This window comes from Pinus tabuliformis, chromosome X, assembly GCF_031772625.1.
Source record: "Pinus tabuliformis cultivar Carrire ecotype Pingquan chromosome X, CPIR1, whole genome shotgun sequence".
In the NCBI taxonomy this organism is placed as follows: Eukaryota; Viridiplantae; Streptophyta; class Pinopsida; order Pinales; family Pinaceae; genus Pinus; species Pinus tabuliformis.
The window spans coordinates 1,157,310,171-1,157,331,463 of record NC_142308.1 but is presented as its reverse complement, the minus strand read 5'-3'; the positions used below and the strand labels follow the sequence as shown (position 1 = coordinate 1,157,331,463).

At 36.3% G+C, this 21,293-nt stretch overlaps 2 pseudogenes; both read right to left on the bottom strand.

Moving 5' to 3' along the window:
- Positions 1-4,566: 4,566 nt before the first annotated feature.
- Positions 4,567-7,961, bottom strand: LOC149144007 (arginine-specific demethylase JMJ20 pseudogene; annotated as a pseudogene).
- A 2,557-nt stretch (positions 7,962-10,518) lies between these two features.
- LOC149144006 (expansin-like A2) lies at positions 10,519-20,662 on the bottom strand (annotated as a pseudogene).
- Positions 20,663-21,293: the final 631 nt, after the last annotated feature.

The window sequence follows — 21,293 nt, the reverse complement described above, 5'->3', positions numbered from 1 at the left end:
ATCGATGGGGCTTGCATCCTCATTAGGTTGCCTATGCACATTAGAGAGGGAGAGGCAAAGTTACATAGACTGATCTTATGCTTTTATCAGGTAGATGATATGAGGCAATACGAGATGTGTAAGGCGCAACATTCACGTGATGGAGTTGTTATGTGTACAGGGGTTCTTGAATTTGATCCCTCTCATGGGATTGGATGGTGAGAGGTGTTGAGATGGTACTCAATGGAGCGAGCTAGGTGTTTGGAGATATCCATGGCCATAATTCAATAAGGGATTTGGGTTACTAGAGGAGATCTAAGGCCAAACTATTATTGGGATTTAGGTGGGATCCCCCACCACATTAGCTCTTTGGTCGGTGATGGTTGTAGCTCGGTGGTGGATTCAGTGACTAAGTGCACACTCACCTTCAGATCTCCATTAGATCTATGGTCAACACTAGTGGTAGGTTGGATTGATAGGGGATTAGGTAGACTTAGTGAGTTGTCCTGTCAGGTTGGTCATATATGGGGTTGCTGGGTGTTCGACATACTCACACAAAAGTGGAGGTGACATTGCCAAGCCACCAGACAAGGCCATAGGGGGGGTGGTGACTTCCCTTAGACATTTGGGGAATAGGGGTCACTTAGGAGCCAAGCTATACTGACATCACCACTGGCACATAGGGAGATTTGCCTCTTAGTTCTCATATGGAGTTTCAAGAGGGGATGTTCAACCATCCGAGTTTATGGAGTCGTGGTAGTGGAGATGGTGATATCGATTGGATGTGGGTTGTTGCACATTGACTAAGCCTTAGCTTGTGGATTTCTGTGGTGTATAGAGATATGAAACGATTAGTGCCTCTTGAGTATACCCATGGGGACTCGCATACAATCACAAAGGAGTTGGTTGTTATCCCTTGATGCCATCATCACTAGTAGCAGGGCACGAGAGGCTCACTTGAGGTAGTTGGATGTGACCTAGAGTATCATGCACAAGAGAGGAGTTTTACCGTTTGGGTAGACAAACTATGCACGAGTTGGCAGGTGTAGGCGCAAGGATGACATGGGCTACTACAGAGGTAGCATATGCTTTTCCCCCGAGTCGCCACTTGAGGATATGACAATGGGGGACTTGTATCACACACCTTAGATAGGGCATTCCGAAGAATTGCAGGGGCATGTGGTGTAGGGGATGATAGGCCTTTTATGTAGGAGGTCACATAGGCTTATAACAATTTTTTGGAACACCATCTGGATATGGGATGGTAGAGTTTGTCGTGTGACCAGTAAAGAGCAGGGCCATGGGGTATACACTAGATTGTTCCTTGATATATGGAGCCTACACCAGCAGGGATCAAAGAGGAGGCACAGATGGATCCTAATAGTGGTTAGAACTATGCCACCGTAGGCTTGGCTATGCTAACCAAAGGTTCAGTTGATGAGTGGGTCACTCTACTTTGAGATAAGTAGGATCTTGATAGAGAGTGATCTAGCTTATTCTTGGTTTAACACATGGGAGATCACTGAGACTTTCACCACATGGCGAGGTCGGTATTCCCTGTTGTTGCTTAGGATTGAGGCTAGCCATGGGGTGGGAGGCTGAGGCATTGTTGAGTTATCCTCGCAGGTTGGCCATATCTTTGGTCATTACCTATATGGTGGTCAAAAGATATAGAAAGGGAGGGCCCAGTATGAGCATGATGGACAGTCAATTATGATTGGGGAGTCACAACGTCAACATGCCATTTTCTTTTTGTAATTAACACCAAATATAGACATCTCAGGACTTAGCAATTCATCCAACTTCAAGGATGAGCTGGTCTCTACAGGGGAAGATCACACAGGTCTTCCATTGGGTTTCAGTTGCAAGGAGAGAAATTTTCCCTGTAGTGAATCACTGATGACTTGGGGCACTGTGCTAGTATGGCAGGACAATTGGTAAATGTGGTTCTTGGAGGCCATTGGCACTACTTAGTGGCAGGGAGTAGGAATGGGGAGTGATGGGATTCCAATATGGATATGGGATCCAGGGATCCATTGGGTCAATGGACTACCTTATTTTGGAAGGATCATAGAGATGATAGTGATAGGATGGCATCTCCTTTAGGAGGAAAGACCGGGGATTGTTAGGATTATCACTATGGGTCAAGGAGGGCCTTCCTTTCTATTTTTTTCAACAGGGACTAGACGAGGATTGGTAGATGATGGCTTTGAGGGGATGCCCTGGCAGGATAGTCTTCATCACTATGGAATTGTCCTTATTTGGGTTTGTGATGGAGGATTACAGGAGTTGTCCTTATTTGGGTTTGTCCTTATTTATTTATTTATTTTTAATAACTTCCAAATAGTCAATTTCATTAAATTAATTTTTTAATTAACTTATATGTTAAGCTTAAATTTTGTAATCTATTATATTATGTAAATCCAAAGACTTAAAGCTTAAATTTAGTGACGTATTATGTTATATAAATCCAAAGACTCTCCACATTTTAGACAATGTCCATTACTATTTTTACATCATTTAGTAAAATTCTTACATATCATTAATTAAAATTTTAATTTGAATAAATTTTTTCATTATCAAGGCATTTAATTTTTATTTTTCATTATATTTTTTTCTTAGTTAAGTTTTCTATTATTTCGAAATAACTTCCATACAAAATTAGAATTGATTGTTAGTGGTGTGCAACAAGGGAAACCACACCACCAACAGTGAGATCCATTGTCTATCATTGCATATAAGATTTAATTTAATTGTTAAGTTAGATAATGAGTATGTCAACACATGCCATTTTTTCTTGGAGGTACTTCATTTCTAATAATAACAATTTGAAATCAATGTAGATGTCAGACTTCCTTTGACTAAAATTTTCTTAATTCAAAATTTGTTTTTCAATAGTTTATCATTGATGTTCAATGCTAAGAATTATCAATTATGTTTTAATTTTGTATCATTCTTCTGTTTAATTTACTATGATTGTCTAAACGTGTGTAAGCGAGAGGCAGAAATGGATCTGAGACCTTTTTAGGTTTTCAAAGAAATAATTAGTTTTTTAATTTCATTTGATTTCATTAAATCACATTCATTAGTTCCATTAAATAAAATATATTCATTAAAAAATACACTATAATTAAAAACAAATAAATTATATGTTGGATATTGAACTTCTCTTCACCCTAGCATTTGTCGATGCATATGTACAATTACCAATTAATAAAAATATGTTACGTTTATTTTTTATTACTGAAGCAACAAACCTGGAGGCTTGTTGGCTTGAATGTAAAAGTAGATGAGAGGTATTTGTAATAATAATTTAATATATATATATATATATATAGAAGTGATGAATGTTACAATGAGGACCCACATATATATACCCGAGCAGGTATTTTAGACATGCCTTTTCACTTAACTTAATGACTATTTAACATAATCAATATTTGATTATTTATTATTTACATTATTTATATTCATTTTATTTTAGGTAATTTATATTTGTAACATTGCCCCTTCCTTCAAAAGCTTTGTCCTCAAAGCTTATTGTCGACAGTTTCCTTCAGTTTGCATTTGTCATCTCGGCATATGTAACTCGACGCCATTGGCACCTCTGCCTGCATAATTCGTTTGGTAACACTATCTTGAATCCAGGGTTATCGGATATACTGTTTTTTTAATAATATATATATATATATATATATATATATATATATATATATATATATATATATATATATATATATATATATATATATATATATATATATATATATATATATATATATATATATATATTATCAGCTTGAGGTCTGGAAGTTAGTTAGAGCTCGGACAAGAGTCACATGGCATTAACGTTCTTAAGCTTATGAATGTGAAGCTGCTTCTTCAGAAAGATTATGACGTGTGCCGCTGTGATCGTGGTGTAGGAGGCTGCTTCCACCCATGGTTGTAATATATGTATATATATATATATATATCTATATCTATATATATATATATATATATATATATATATATATATATATATATATATATATATATATATATATCGACCATATCACCATAACCCGACTATATACCATTCACGTAATGTATATATCGATTACCAATTATACACACTGCTCCACGTACGAATCATTGCCCAACTGTATATTAATTACAGTGTATCGAAATATATATATACCGACCAACCCTTTACGTCACCGAGCCCGTACAAATTGCCGCCAGGGGTCACACTTCACACCTATTGACCCTTTGACCTTGGTTACGATGCTTGATGGCGGGGGAAAGACGACTGTTTTTTTTTAACTGTGTATTGGTTTGTCGGGCAACAAGAAGGCAGGGTATGATGGCAATGATGAGAATGTTGAGGATGCATGGACAGGGGAAGGAGTTCCAAAATAGTGCGGGGAGAATTTGTCGCCATAGGCAACGCGGTGGGAATTGTCTCTTATCATAGTGGCGAGTGTTGTCTTCTCTCTAATAGAAGCGTGGTGGGAATTCTCTTCTTCTGTGTATTTGGTTATGTCTTTCCAATGTATGTGAGTAATCTACAAATCTTCCTTCCCATGAATGCATGATATCAATGAGCTAGGTAAAATTTATAAGAGCCATATGACTAATAACGACAAAAAAGACATCAAGGTTCATCCTTGTATTAGCTACCAAATTGCGTTGACAAAGGCTTTCAAAGTCATCAGCTACACTTCTTATGTCTTCACTATATTCTTGTGTTTTGTTGTAGTCCTTTACAAGGCGGTTCCACACCCATGAAATGTTGCAAGCGTTGAACCATTTGTGGTTTATTGAAATAGTGTCCTCTACATTTTTTTCTTGATGAAACCAGCCACTCTGTACGAAGATAATTTCATTCCTTTCTTGGATACACTCCAACCAATATGTCTTGGAAAATCTAGGGAACTGTGTTGCTGAGACATCTACATAAATATCATATACAGTGTGCTTCATGTATCTATCATACAAAAGGTGTGACTGGGAGGGTGAAGGAACATGCCAAACTTTTTTGCAATAATAATTTGCAAACCAACTATATGACCTGAAGACATTTGCATGTAATGGATTCCAAGTACCTTTTGGGCCCATATATACAAAGCGATAATCTGAGCATGACACGTCACATTCACAACCTTCATCAACACCTTGAATGCCATGGATGCTATAAGAATCAAGGTATAAGTTGAGCCAATCATCTAAGAAAATTGTTGAAGTAGTGTAAGCATTGTAATCAGGATATTCCTTTACAAAATGCCAATCCTTAAAGAAATGATGAGTAATTTTTGTTCCCATCACAGTTTGTGTCATAAAATATGCAATTGAGATTATGCCAGTATTCGATGTATTCAGCAACAATCATCTCCAGTCTCTTCTGGTCTGTGAATTATTTCCTGTCACAATCTACAACTTGAACTCGGGATTTGGAAAAATTTAGGGAGAAGAATGAGAGATTGGGTTGGCCATCAGGAGAAACCCAATCGCGGCAAGACCTCCAATCATCCACGAGGCCAGTGAGGAGGACTGGTTCATTGGTCTTCATATATTTATCTCTGAATTCTCGGTAGTTGATCTACCTTCCATTGCCTCAACGTATCTTCCTACTTACCTTTATCGTCATCCTCTCTACGTCAATATATCCATCAACCTCTACCTTAACCTCTGGTTCTTCTTTCACTTTGGCCTCTGGTGATACCCTTGATGGCTTGGCCTTTTGGGTGACTAAAGAGCTTAGATTGTTATCCCCTGATCTGAAGGTCTCTTCTTCGAATTAATTTCAATTTTAACAAATTGAGTTTTTCCATTTATGTCTTTCTTAACCAATCCATTGGGTTTGTTCTTTAATGCTACATTATTTACATCACTATCCATAAGGGACCCTTTATTGGCTTGTTTTAGATTGTCTCTTGTTGATAAAGGTTTCTCATCTTCAAATTTGTCACTATCCATGGGGGAACTTCCACTGGGAGATTTTGGTTTATGTCTTAACGCTAAAGGCTTCTCATTCTCGGAGTCAACACCACACATAGGGAAACCTTCACTAGGTGGTTTTGTCAATTGTTTTACCTGAAACCACATACGCAAGGGAACATCATCATCTGAATCATTCTAAGACTTCGCAGATTCTATTTGCATAGATTCTTTAGGCTGAATAAATTTGCTAGTAGGCAGCAAATTGCAATTTTTTTTTTAATCTTTGGCCAATGTGTTTTTTGTAGCTCCTTTGGAAATATAGATTCCTCATGACTTAAAGTTTGCAATATTCAGAATCATCATTGTCTTCTTTAGCATTTTCCTCATTGTTATGATATTGTTTATCTTCTTGTTTCTCAAGATAGTTCTCATCCACGTCATCTTCATCTAGATCCTCATCTTGATCGATATCATTTTCATCATGATATATTATACCTTCATTTCATTGTCATCATTTTGATCAAAATATTCTTCTCTTGCTTCACCTTGTTTTGTTTCTTCATTGTCGCTATTATCTTCCTTATTATTGATTTCTTTTCGACATGCTTTAGATCTACATAGGATTTTTCTAAATGCTAAAATGTTTCTTGAATTTTACTAAACTACTCCATGAATTCAGGACATGAATGTAATGGCATATTGTGCAGCGAACAACGTTCAAAGACTCACATGATTATATTGTGCGCCATGGCTCTGATACCACTGAAGCAACAAAACTTGTAGACTTGTTGGCTTGAATGTAAAAATACACGAGAGGTATTTGTGTGTGTGTATATATATATATATATATACAAGTGATGAATGTTACAATGAATACCCGCATATATATACATAAGTAGGTGTCTTTTCGTGACTGAGCATGTCTTTTAGACATGGTTTTTCACTTAACTTAATGATTATTTAACGTAATCAATATTTGATTATATATTATTTACATTATTTATATTCATTTTATTTTAGGTAATTTATATTTGTAACAATTATGCTTGAGAAAATGTATACTTTAATTAGTGGACATTATCTTGAGCACAATATTTTTCTTCACCCAATACTTCAATTTTTTATTGGTTCTGAGAAAATATTCTTTAGATTATTTTGTGAAGATTAGTAAAATTGACCGCAATGTTTAATGATACTAATGCTACCATTATTGTCTATTTTTTTTCAAATGTAAATACGTTTATTATAAATTATTATAAATTTTTGTCGTTGATTAATAAATAAAATGAAATAATATGCATTGGCTATAATGATTTCCGTCAAATATTAAATAATATGCATAAGAAAAAAAACAATCCTTATTACTTTTACACATAATCCACAACACAAGGAAAAAAAAAAATAAACTAGAGCATAACCATCGAAATATGTCATAAATCGCTGACTCATACTTTTCAAAGTTTAATAATTTAACTAAGCCGGAGGGAACGCTAGATATGCAGCCTTGTTGATGATAGGGCATGTTAAAGGAAATGTCATTTATTTGGTATGTCACAAATTTTACAAATTGAGTTAAGTCCTGGCTCAACGTTGCATTATAATGTAAGTAGTCAATCTTGATTTAGTGGAGCCTTTTGGATATGGGTGGACCTTTCTGTACCACCTATATATATGTATATATGTATACATATACATATACATATATAAAAATATACATATACATATCTAATCATGTGTAAATCTAATAGTCAATACTCAATACCATAAGATCCTTCCCCTTTATAACACATTATCAACAAGCCAAACAACCCATAAACCACAAAGAGTCATGACACAATTACTTCTCTCTATGTCTCTCTCTATATATATGAAAGAGATTAGAGTTTGTCGTCTTTTTTTTTCTAAGGTTGAAAGATCTTAGTTGGAGACGGTTTGGTGAACAATTTGTTTCTCTATAAAGTTTTGGAATGTCATTAAGTGATTCTTAGAAAACATTATAATGACTTATTATAATGTAAGTATTAAGAGGAGTGACATGCCTAACTTGTGGCTTCAGTCATTGTGACCTAGGGGCATTGAAGTCGTCAAAATCACCTGGGGATCACACATGACATGGGCCATGCCAACCCTTAGCATGATTGGATTTTTGCTTATGGAGTTTTAAATCGGTGACCTTTACACCATATAGTGCCTTAACAAGACACCAAGTCACCATTTGCTCTACACTCAATATAAACCGGTACATAATTAGTGGAGGTTGAGGCTAGGCCGGGCTAGCCCAGTGTTGGATGGAAGAACAATCTACCCACCAGCTGGATGCGTGTTGGATGGAAGAACAATCTACCCACTAGCGGGATGCTATCATCGAAGAACAATCTACCCGCCAGCGGGATGCTATCAGTAGATTGTGCAAAACTCGTTGAAGCTTGGACGTCCCTTGGGATAGTTTAATTCCCCCAAAAGTGGGTCCCATCAAGCCCTCCCCATGAGATTTGAACTGGTGACTTGGTGAAGACTAAACCCACACAAACCAATTAATCTACAACTCATGGGTATAATAAATCAATTGTAAATTTTGTTATTTCTTCATTATATTACAAAAATGAAAAATCCAAAATTAAAAAATTAGAACCTAATAACAAATTTTAGAATATCATTTAGTATAATGAATCCCACTCCATAGTAATGTATATTATTTTTTTATTAGTTTAATGTACACCAAAATAACAAAGATGAAACCAAAATAACAGAGATGAAAGGTCTAAAGCTGGTGATTAAGTATGGTGAATCCCACTTCATGGTAGAGTTTGTTATTTTTTCATTGCCCTAAATAACACCAAACTAACAATGAAGATGTACATCGTAATAAATTCATACATAATTATTGATATAACGCATAAGTATAATGGATCCCACTCCATGATAAAGTTTATTATTTCTCTATTGTCTTAATTTAAGTCAAAGTAATCTAAAATAAAGGTCCAAAGTTCTAAAAGTTGGTAATAAAGTATAATGAATCCCACTCCATAATAGAACTCTATGGTCTAATGTTCTGGTTGTACTTTTGATTAACATGTTTGACCATTTCGACTCTTTAGGTGATTGCGTATTTTAATTTGAAAAATTTATTTTCCATTCCCATCTTTATTGCCTGGAAATTATGGGGTTCAAGGAACAATTTGATGTTTGAAAATGTAATGTCTAATTTAGTTTTGGCCACATCTAAAGTGATATCCTGCTGGCAGGAATATCTTCCAAAAGTGATCACCTAAAGTGCAGGAATATCTTTATAAGAACAAGGTTTTCATAAGAAAAATGCAGTAAGTCTTGTTATCAAGTCGCCTTCTTTGATGGTGTAGCTCAGGTGGTTTCACCATTTTTTTTTGGGGCTAATAACCACATTATAAAAGTTACTCTGGTGTTTGGGTTGAGCACTAATACTAAAGCAAAACTACTAGCTGCTGGGCCTTCATGTTTATAGCAAAATCTTTGTACATTTACAAGATCGCTTTTGGTGGGATTCCAATATCATCATAAACGGGGATTCTAAGATTATTATATATTGGCTATTCGGTGGGATTCCAAGATCATCATAGACGAGGATTCCAAGATTATTACATATTAGCTATTCGAGAAATCTGAATTGTAAGTTCTGAATATGTCCTATTAAAAGTTCAAAGTATCTTTTATCTTTGTCCTTTTTCCATATCTACATAGAATTTAACCTTCGAGCAGGCTCCCTGCAAAAAATGGGCTTCAATTCATCCAAGGACTATTCATTTGGAAAAATGGAAAAATGTCTTAATGGGAAAATACTCCTTGCATGTCCATACCAGCAATTTTTAAGTTCTTATAGCTTTTGTTCTGGGAGTCTATTGGATTTTTTGTTTTTGTCCAGAAGTATAAAGGTAGTTCTATAGGTTGTTTGTGGATATATAGGTTGTTTAATATCTAGAGGGTACAGACTTATTTTTATGTTGCGTTTCTTATTTAGTTAAGTTCATGATAAAACTTTGTTTTTGTTGGATTTCTTGTTGAAAAACTAGATATATAATTGTACAGATCTATCTTTTTGGTTTACTGTCGGTCCTTCATAGTTGATCTACAAATTTTGTTGTGCTCCGCTCCATGCTGAGCATGCTCTTTATGTGTATCTTTGATTCAATAATAAATGGCAAGAAACTGTTGCCCCCCAAAAAAAGAGTTTGTTATTTCTTCATTGTCATGAACAACACCCAAATAACACAGGTTCCACAGTTTTGAAGTCCGCGATTGTGTTATTTCTTCGTTGTCATGAACAGCACCCAAATAACACAGGTTCCACAGTTTTGAAGTCAGCGACTGTGTTATTTCTTCGTTGTGTTGGACAACACCCAAATAGCATAGATTCCACAGTTTTGAAGTTGGCGACTGATAACATGGACACAGTACAAGAAGATAAAATGCATAATAAACACAGATATATATATTTGAAAGATCTTTTATTTATTACTGCGAAGGTTTTTGAAGTAAGCGATACCATCGCCTAGCTACAATAATAATAAAACCGATATTTGTTTCTTCTCAAAAACAAATTAATGGCAAACACATGAATCACAGGAATCTCATATTCTGACACTAATTGCAACGAGAAGCACAACGAAACAATAAATTATCGTTCCAGTCACGAGTTGCGCACGAACTGTAGTCAAATTCTTGTGCCCTCTCTGAGATCTGAAGTCCCGAGTTGTAAACAGACCCAACTTTCCAGTTTGCAGGTAGCAAATTGTATCTAGGGTGCCCTAACCAACTTCCGTCGAAGCCTCCCGTAACCAGTAACCGGAACAACAAGGGACTGGGTTTGGCATGACCTGTTAATGAATAAGGGTTTGCAATACCCCACACTACACTGTAATTGCGCAGGCTCATTTCATGCCAACTCCAGTGTCCTACCTGCATTGCATGCAAAATCCCCCAATTCAGATCGCATGATTGAATACAGTCATTTCAGCAAAATTTGTAAATTGTTTGTGATTTGATCTATAGGATATTAATACTATTTTTACGGGTTGAATTCTTTTGACATTTTTGGGTTAGGATTAGTTCTATGGTTAATCTAACCACAAGTGATCCCTTTAAAACAATTTATCTGATACAATATCATTTATGAACCATATTAGAAAAATAAATTTTAATACTTATATGAGCCATGGTCCATGATTACTCCACCTTCGTAACTTGAACCAAGGAAATGCCTGTTTGGCCTCCCTGATACAGAAACTAGATAGCGAGATAGTCGGGATAGTGACTGCTTTTGTCTACTTTGATGGACATATTTTTCCCTGAATAATCGCATGGGATGCTTGTTGGAATATTAATTCCAACTGCATGCAGTGTTGGCGGACGCGGATAGTTGGACAGCGACGGCAGCACAGTCAGTTGCTGAATCAGCCATCGTGCAGCAGGAAAACAGCTCCGGAAAACCACCAGTTCATATCGCACCACCTTTCGCACGAAGCGGTTTTTGTCAGAGGGCCTCCGATCACACTCCGCTACTGTCGCGCGTCCTGTGTACGATCCTAAAACCACCATACTCCTGGCCATTAAACATCATTTGGTTTGTGTGAGTTAGGCAAGTGATATGCGTCCGATTAAGTCAACGGACCAGGATCTTTTACAAGCTGCCTGAACTTTTGCTTGACCGCCCACGTGAAGGAATTAATGTAATTTATGGTGTTTCGTAAATTGTAGGTAAAAGTTGGTAAACGTTTTTAATTCTTGTTTGCACGGAAGCATGGCGAATTAAAGAATGGTATGGGCAAGTCAACGCCCTATTTTTAATGCTTTTGGTATATGTTTTTGTGTGTGCTCATTCGCATAGGAGTGGTGTGTGTAATGGAATGAAAGAGTGGGCTCGCGGCTGTAATGTGTTTTATGTTCATTGCACACGGGATGAATGAGAGGGTTCGCAGCAGCGAATAAAAACCAGGAGATGCACAGCAGTGCGACCTTGTGTAATGAAGTGCGAAAAAAATTAAAATGAAACCAGAGCGAAAAAAAAAATGAAACCAGAGCAGGGATGAGATGAAAAGGAGGGTTCGCGGCAGCGAATTGAAAACCAGAAGAGCACAGCAGTGTGGAAGAGAAGAAAGATTTGCGGTAGCAAATGAATATTTGGAATCCCCTTTTACAGGTGCTTATAGTTTGTTGAAACGAATGGGAATGAAAAAGTATTTTTTTTATATGTAATGTGAAAACCCAGAATTTTGAATGTAATGAGAAATTTCACACAGGAGTGAATGTGAAAGAAATTTTTATTTTACAGCAGTAAACCAATGTAAGAATTTCTCAGCTTACAGCAGTAAATGCAAAAGTTCTTCACATAGCAGTGAATGTAAAAACTTTTTCACATAGCAGTGAATGAAAATTTTACACAGCAGTGTAAAATTATTTGTAAAAGAGGCAGAGTAATTTTGGTGAAAGTCTCTTGGTGAATCCCTCTGTCAAGAGGAAGATGCTTTTCAGCATAGACTGGTGAATCCCTCTGGTTAAGAGGAAGATGCTCTTTAGCATAATCTCTTGGAGAATCCCTCTGTGTGAGGAAGATATTTTTGTAAAAACAGTGCTGGTGAATCCCTCTGTGTGAGGAAGACTCTTTTGTTGTTTGTGGAACTGCACTTGAAGCAGTGTTGGTGAATCCCTCTATGTGAGGAAGACCTTTGTGTAACAACAGTTGTGTAATCCCTCTGTAAGAGGATGAATCCTGTATCAGGAATTTTGTTTTAATGAATACAAAGATTTTGTGGGTGTATGTAATGCTCTGCTCAGAATTTTTTTTTTACTTCCCTGTGCAAAAGATCCTGTGGCAGAAACAGAGCATTTTCTCTGTTCTTTTATGTTTGAAATTACCAGAAATTTCCAACAATGCTATAATCATATTCAAGTCATAAACAATTAAACACATATCCATCATGTCACTGTCCGGAATTGAACAAAGATTCAAACTATAGAGAAACAAATAAAGATTCAAGCTGTAGACAAACTTATGGTTGTTTCAGTAATAATGTTCCTCGTACTAGCTTCACTAGGAAAAAAAATTGGATTCTTGAATTGGTGCTCACCGTTTATACTCCACATCCAGGCCAACCCCTGTTGAAACGTTAATTTCACCTGCGCCTGCATTTATTCCATCAAAACCACTGGTATCCTCCCCGCACCACCTTTCGCGCAATGTGGTTTCTATCAGAGGGCCTCTGACACAATCAGCTCCAGCCACGCGTCCACAGTACAAACCCAAAACTGCCCATCTCCCGGACATTAAAAATCGTTTGGATTGTGTGGCTAAAGTTTGCGAAATGCGTCCGATCAAGTCAACGGACATGGATCTTTGTCAACCTGCCTAAACCTTATTGTCTGACCGCGCACGTGAAGGAATTAATGTAATTAATGGTGTTACGTAAATTGTAAGAAAAAGTTGGTAAGTGTTTTAATTTTTGGTTGCACAGATGTACAGTGAATTAAAGAATGGTATGGGAAAGTCAACACCCTAGTTTTAATGCTTTTGATATATATATATTTTTTGTGTGAGTGCGCTCATTTTGGTATATGAATTGAGCATTGCACACTGAGATAAAAAAAAAGGGAAAAGGGTTCGGAGCAGTAAAAAAAAAAACCAGGGGCAAATGCACAGCAGTGTATAGATTGAGTGTTGACCTTTTGTTGTCATTGTAACACGGGGATGAAGGTGAGTTGTTCGCAGCAGCGAGGAATGAAGAACCAAAGGTTTGCATAGCAGTGCAAGGTCGAAGATTTGTAATGAAAAAAAGGGGAACGCATATGTATATACAATTTTTTTTGTTATGTGTTGACTATTGTGTGATGCAAGGCATATAGCACACAGCAATGCAAAATATAAAAAAAAAAAGGGGGGTTTTGAAATGTAATGGCTGTTGGTCGCTCAAATGAAGGGAAGCAAGAGTGAATGAAGAATGACTGAGTGAGTTTTATTTTTGAGATTGAAATGAAATGTAAGAAATTTTTACAGCATATGTAAGAATTTTTTTGTTGTAAATGTAAAAGCCCTTTTTTTTACAGCAGTAAATGTGATTGAAGATTTTACACAGCAGTGTAAAAATCATTTGTAAAAGAGGCAGAGTATTTAGTTTTTGGTAAAAGTTTTTGGTGAATCCCTCTGAGAGAGAGGAAGAAAATTGTATTAGGCAGTTTATAAATTAATACAAGTTTGTTTTGGCTGAGAAACTCTGCTTTGCTCAGAAATTTTATTTGGCTTCCCTGTACAAAAGATCTTGAGGAGAAAAACAGAGTATTGCTCTGTATTCAGTTAATTTGTGTTTGAAATTACCAGAAATTTCCAACATGGTATCAGAGCAGATCCAGGCTCTTTGAAGGGGACAAAGAAGCTAAAGGAAGGAGTTTTTTTTTGCTGCAACAACTTTTCCAGCAGAGTGAAGTCTCAAGTAAAAGAATCCAAGGTAGTTCTCAGATTAATTTTCTGTGTTGCTGTTGAAGAAACAGTAAGTATTTTAAATACAGTCAAATATTTGAAGCATAGTTAACAATGGAAAAGTCAAAGAAGAAAGTCTCCAATCCTCCTAAGGATGTTTCTCCCTCTACTACTAAAATAGAAGACAATTTGTTTGAAAGCATTCTATTTGAGGCTCCAAGGTTCAATGGGAACTTTAATATATGGGAAATAAAAATGAGGACTTTCTTAAAGTCTGAAGGGATTGAAATTTGGGAATCAGTGATTGATGATAGCAGGATGGATAAAGAATCCAAGGAGTGCAATGCAAAAGCAGCAAAGACAATCTTGGATGGACTGCCTGATTCTGTAAAGAAGAATCTAGGAAAATATTCATCAGCAAAGGATATATGGGACAGACTTCATGACCTTCACGCAAAGGGAGCACTGACCATGACCATCAGTCAAGAAGGAAATTCTGAACCCATCATAGAAGCTGAAAATGAGAAGGTTGACCTCATCAAGCTTCAAGTACAAGAAAGGGATGAAGAGCTCGCCAAGCTTAAGAAGGAACTTGATCAAAGCAAAAGGAAACATCATGAAGAAGTCATATCCATGACAAATCAATTGAATAAAGCAAAGAAGCAGGAAGATGCCTTGTCAAGTCAACTTGAACAAAGGCACAAGAGAGTGAACAAACTTGTAGAAGAGATTGGACAGTACAAGGTAGAGGTCTCCTCCCTTAAGTCTGAATTACAAGAAGCCAGGAAACAGGCACAAGAAGCTGAGAAGAAAATGGAGAGCAGTCAAGCAAAAAATGAAGAAATATCCAAAATGAAGTCAGATATTATCTCTCTTAAAATAGTAGCAGCTGAAGCTACTCGTAGCAAGGAAGAGACTGAGGAACAACTTGCAAAGAAGAATAATGAGTGTGAAAGATTAGAAGAAGAGACTGTCCTCCTCAGAAAAAAGGTTGAAGGGATGAACAAAATCAGGAAGAGCTCTCAAGCCTTGGATGACATGCTCAGCTATCACAGATGTCCATCTGATAAATCAGGACTCGGGTATGTAGGTGAACCTTGAAGCAAGAATGAAAATGCTTTAAGCAAAGGTGATGTGAAGAAGGCAGAAAGAAATTGTGATGCTCCTAGTTCCAGCAAAGGCAAGGAGAAAGATCAAGGCTACAATAGAAGAAATCCTACTCCAAGTAGAAAACCAGCTCCAAGAAGAAATATTGATGATGTCAAAGAGGCAAGAGGCAATGGTTATCATCAAAGGATTTCAAGGCAAAAAGGCTTCAGAAGTACATCAAGGAAACCACCACCTCCCAGGTACCAAAGTTCATTTTTTGGTTATTGTTATTCTTGTTCAAACATTGGTCATATGGCAAAAGACTGTAGAGAATTTCATAGAGATAGATGTTATGGTCTCTGACAACCTCCAAGAAACAATTTTACAGGAAGAAATCATGAAACCTTATTCATGAACAATGTAGAATGTTTCAAGTGTCATAACATTGGGCATATGGCACGTGATTGTAACTTAACATGGGCTCTTAAACAAGCTAGACCCATGCAAAAGAAGAAAGTTACACAAGTATGGAGAAGGAAAAAAATACAGTCCGAAAGTCCTTCGAGCTCCCCAACCAATCTAAGTTTCTTTTGAGAAGACTTTGCTGAAAGAAGATGATGCATACAGTTAAGGGGGAGCCTGTAATTTTTAATCATAATTGCTGAACTAGATTAACAGTCATTCTTTGATGAAAATCTTCTTATAGGGGAGAGATATGAAATTAAATCTGCCATAAAAGCAGAGAAGAAAAGTCTGCAGGGCATGGAGATTGCGTGGAGTGAAATTTTTGTTTGACCTCTGTATGTCTGGTAAAACCGTATGTAAACCTGACTGAATTAATTCCTCACCATGCCGAAGTAGTAAATGAATTTATTATGGCCGTAGAGTTATTGGTAAAGTTCTTAAGTTTATTTGTTTTTACACGACATGTAATATGGTAATGTAAATGGAGAGAACCCGGCAGCGAATAAAGAAAGGGGAATGAAATGCACAGAAGTGCGAAGAGGGTAAAAACAGGGGCTGCATGAAATTTTTTTTGTTGTTGCATTGTAATGCATTATACACAGAAGTGTGAGGTAAGTTTTCTTTATTGTTCAAAGTAATGTAATGAAAGTGAAGGCGCAGCAGTGCGATAAGAAAAAGGGGAAGAAACACACAGCAGTGCGAAACAAAATGCAGCAGAAGGTGAGTAAAATCAAAAATAAAATGAAATGAAGAATTTACACAGCAGAGTAAAATGAAGGAAGAGCATGTAATGTAGAAAATGGAAGCACGCATTAGTGCAATCATGAAATTTTTCACACAGCAGTGAAAAGGGTAATGTAAGTCTTGTTTTTGTTGTTGGAGAATATGTAGTAAAAACACACAGCAGTATGAATATGAAAAATGCAGCAACATGAATTTTTTTTTTGAAGAAACGAAATGTAATGGGCAGCAGCACATGCAGTAAATGTAAGTGTAGTGAGTGTGTTGTTCATTGAATTGAAATGCAATATATGCAACAGCAATGAATGTAAGAAATATTTACACACAACAGTGTAAATTTGTAAGCTGGGACAGAGTAATTGTTCCAGAAGAGACAGAGTATTTTGTTTTTGAAAAATACACAGCAGTGCAGACACAGCAGTGCTTCAACAATGTTAATTTTGAAGACAGAGAGAGAGTATATTTCAGAAGAGACAGTGAAGTTTATTTTGTTTTAGAATTGCACTTGAAACAGTCTTTTGGTGAATCTCTCTGTTAAAGAGGAAGATGCTCTTCAGCATAATCTCCAGTGAATCCCTCTGTTAAGAGGAAGATCTATTGTCTTTGGTGAATCCCTCTGTCAAGAGGAAGATGCTTTTCAGCATAGACTGGTAAATCCCTCTGGTCAAGAGGAAGATGCTCTTCAGCATAATCTCTGGTGAATCCCTCTGTGTGAGGAAGACTCTTTTGTAACAGCAGTTTTGTAATCCCTCTGTTAAGAGGAAGACCTTTTTTTTTGTAACAGGCAGCAAAAAGGATTCTGAGGTATGTTAAAGGTACTAAAAGGTTTGACATTTTATATACTATCTCAGAATGTTCAGATTTAGTTGGATACACTGATAGTGATTGGGCTGGAAGTGTAGATGATCAGAAAAGCACATCCGGTTATGTTCTTCACATGGGTTCAGGAGCCATTTCATGGGCTTCTAAGAAACAGCCTATCGTGGCGTTGTCTACAGCAGAGGCAGAATATGTGGCAGCTACAGCAGCAGCATGTCAAACAATGTGGATGAGAAGAATGTTGAGGAGCTTAAGCCAAGAGCAGGCAAAAGCAACAATGATTTTTTTTATGACAATAGCTCAGCTATTGCATTATCCAAGGATTCAGTGTTTCATAAGAGAACGAAACACATTGACACAAGATTTCATTACGTCAGATAATTGGTGAGCAATGGAGAAACTGTCTTAGAACATTGCAGGACTCAGGAATAGGTCGCAGACATTTTGACCAAGCCATTGGATCAGAAAAGCTTCGAATTTTTGAGGAAATGTTTGGGTATGACTGAATGCCCAGTAGCTGAAATTAAAGGGGAGTGTTGAAACGTTAATTTCACCTCCGCCCGCATTTTTTCCATCAAAACCACTGGTATCCTCCCCGCACCACCTTTCGCGCAATGTGGTTTTTGTCAGAGGGCCTCTGACACAATCAGCTCCAGCCACGCGTCCACAGTACGAACCCAAAACTGCCCATCTCCCGGACGTTAAAAATCGTTTGGATTGTGTGGCTGAAGTTTGCGAAATGCGTCCGATCAAGTCAACGGACATGGATCTTTGTCAACCTGCCTGAACCTTATTGCCTGACCACGCACGTGAAGGAATTAATGTAATTAATGGTGTTTCGTAAATTGTAAGAAAAAGTTGGTAAGTGTTTTAATTTTTGTTTGCACGGATGTACAGCGAATTAAAGAATGGTATGGGCAAGTCAATGCCCTAGTTTTAATGCTTTTGATATATGTTTTTTTTTTTGTGAGTGCTTTTTTTGTGAGTGCGCTCATTTTGGTATATGAATTGAGCATTTCACACTGAGATAAAAAAAAGGCAAAAGGGTTCGGAGCAGTAAAAAAAAAAACAGGGGCAAATGCACAGCAATGTATAGATTGAGTGTTGACCTTTTGTTGTCATTGTAACACGGGGATGAAGGTGAGTTGTTTGCAGCAGCGAGGAATGAAGAACCAGAGGTTTGCATAGCAGTGCAAGGTCGAATATTTGTAATGAAAAAAAGGGGAACGCATATGTATATACATTTTTTTTTGTTATGTGTTGACTATTGTGTGATGCAAGGCATATAACGCACAACAGTGCGAAATATAAAAAAGGGTTTTGAAATGTAATGGTTGTTGGTTGCTCAAACGAAGGGAAGTAAGAGCGAATGAAGAATAACTGAGTGAGTTTTATTTTTGAGATTGAAATGAAATGTAAGAAATTTTTACAGCATATGTAAGAATTTTTTTGTTGTAAATGTAAAAGCCCTTTTTACAGCAGTAAATGTGAATGAAGATTTTACACAGCAGTGTAAAAATCATTTGTAAAAGAGGCAGAGTATTTAGTTTTTGGTAAAAGTTTTTGGTGAATCCCTCTGAGAGAGAGGAAGAAAATTGTATTAGGCAGTTTATAAATTAATACAAGTTTGTTTTGGCTGAGAAACTCTGCTTTGCTCAGAAATTTTATTTGGCTTCCCTGTGCAAAAGATCCTGAGGAGAAAAATAGAGTATTGCTCTGTATTCAGTTAATTTGTGTTTGAAATTACCAGAAATTTCCAACAACCCCGATGTTGAGAAGTTGGTGGATTTTACCGGGACGTGCCAAGCTTTCGAAGGTGGAAAAGTATAGAAGAAAATCTATCCTATTGTCGTCTGTAAAGTCCGTAACCACAACTTCACCCCCCGATTTGGTGCTGAATCTGTGCATCTTATCTGATTTTATTCAAACAATAATTCAAACAAAATACAATTAGAAAAAAATTATAATACAATCAAACAAAGAGTTACAACGCAGAGGAGAGAACAAAAAGATTGTACTACAATTAAAAAAGAAGATTGAACTGTAATCAACTAAGGATTACACTAGAAATGTCCCGAGGACGATGTTAGAGGAATTCAATATATTGCAATGATTAAATTTAATTTAATGAGTAAATTTTCCTTGGACGATGTTAGAGGAATTCAATATATTGCAATGGATTAAATTTAATTTAATGAGTAAATTTTCCATTAAAAAACAGGTTTAAATGAAATCGTTAGCATCCTAGTAAACACACCTGATAACATGCCCCACATCCTTTGCCTGCCCTATATACTTTGGCACTTGCAGTTGCCACTGACAGCTTTCCACCACTCATGATATATGTAGCAAACGACCCATCGTATCCGCATTTTCCCGCTACAATAATGGAGAACAAACACATCCTTGAAAATCAGATTTTTATTTATCTTGATCTAATATTATTATTCTTATCTAATTTTAAGGTTATAGCCAAGTTAGACATTAAAATGGTGTATAAAATCTTTTTGTTTGCGGAACAAGGAACAAACCACCTGCAAGGATTTGACTACTAAATCTGTTAAGATATACATATTCTATTCCTCTAATTTTGAACCTGTAATCTTTCAAAAAGAAACACATGCTCTACTATTTGGGTCACTCAAACTGTATACTAATACTAAATCAGTTCTCAAAACCAAACCACACAGAATCTATTTACAAATCTATTTACAAGATCTTTATACAATATCAACTTATATTACCTTTTCTATCAAAAACAAACCAAAATCTATACTCAATCTTTATGTAATATTAACTTTTATTATATAAACTTTCAAAAACCAAGTCACACTAACTATTCTTATCGCTATTGCCGATTCCAATAATATTTAAAATTTCAGACTAACAGGAATGAGGTTACTATCTTGAACTCTAAAATATTCCCAAATCAACCGGAATGAAATTGATATCTGACTCTATATAATATTGATAAGTATATTGCATCAATTCTCCAAACGGAAGCCTAAGTGTGAAAGTGGCGAGATTGTCTATTGCATACTTACCACTGATAACTTCCGGAAATGGAGGCTGACTGTTGTACACGAGCTTGGTTTTGTGAAGGCAACTATCACAACATAATGCTACAGGAAACAACATAAAACTCATAAATAAAAGTGCAGTTGCACACCGAATAATTGCACTGTTTGAATCTAAAAATTCCATTGATTTGTTGTACACCCCAAAAAAGGAAAACGGGTAAACTCACTACGCAGAGAAGAAGTGTGGGATGAGCTCACTACGCAGGGTGGCTTTTATAGATAAGGGGCACTGATTACTTTGCTTTGCGAATGTAGATCTGGGAAACAGTCGAGACCTGCAACGTGCCTCCTTGATTATGAATAATATACTCAAAATATTTAACAGTGTCCTATTTGAAATCGGACTTTTGATTATTGAAGAACATTTACAGTTGCAGGTGAGATAATTACGTGAAACAACTGGCTTTCTTTAATTGACAATTACAATTTATCTTTGTGTTTAACAAATTTGTGTTCGTCAACTTTAAGAAAATTGCATTTCCAACGACTTCTGGGATCCGGGTTTTTTAAAGAACGATGAAGTTTGACTGTTACTTGGTATCTGTATATTCTTTTATATTTAACCGGTGGCCTGCTCTTCACTATAGTCTATATTTAACAGATTCTGGTTAATTAACTTTATAAGATTGTATCAAAGGAGATATCTAACTTATTAATCAAATTTATAATGTATGGATTACACTGAGATTCTCGATTCTTCAAATAAAATATATAATAGAATTTTGTATAGGTTAAAGAAATGAGCATTATGATGG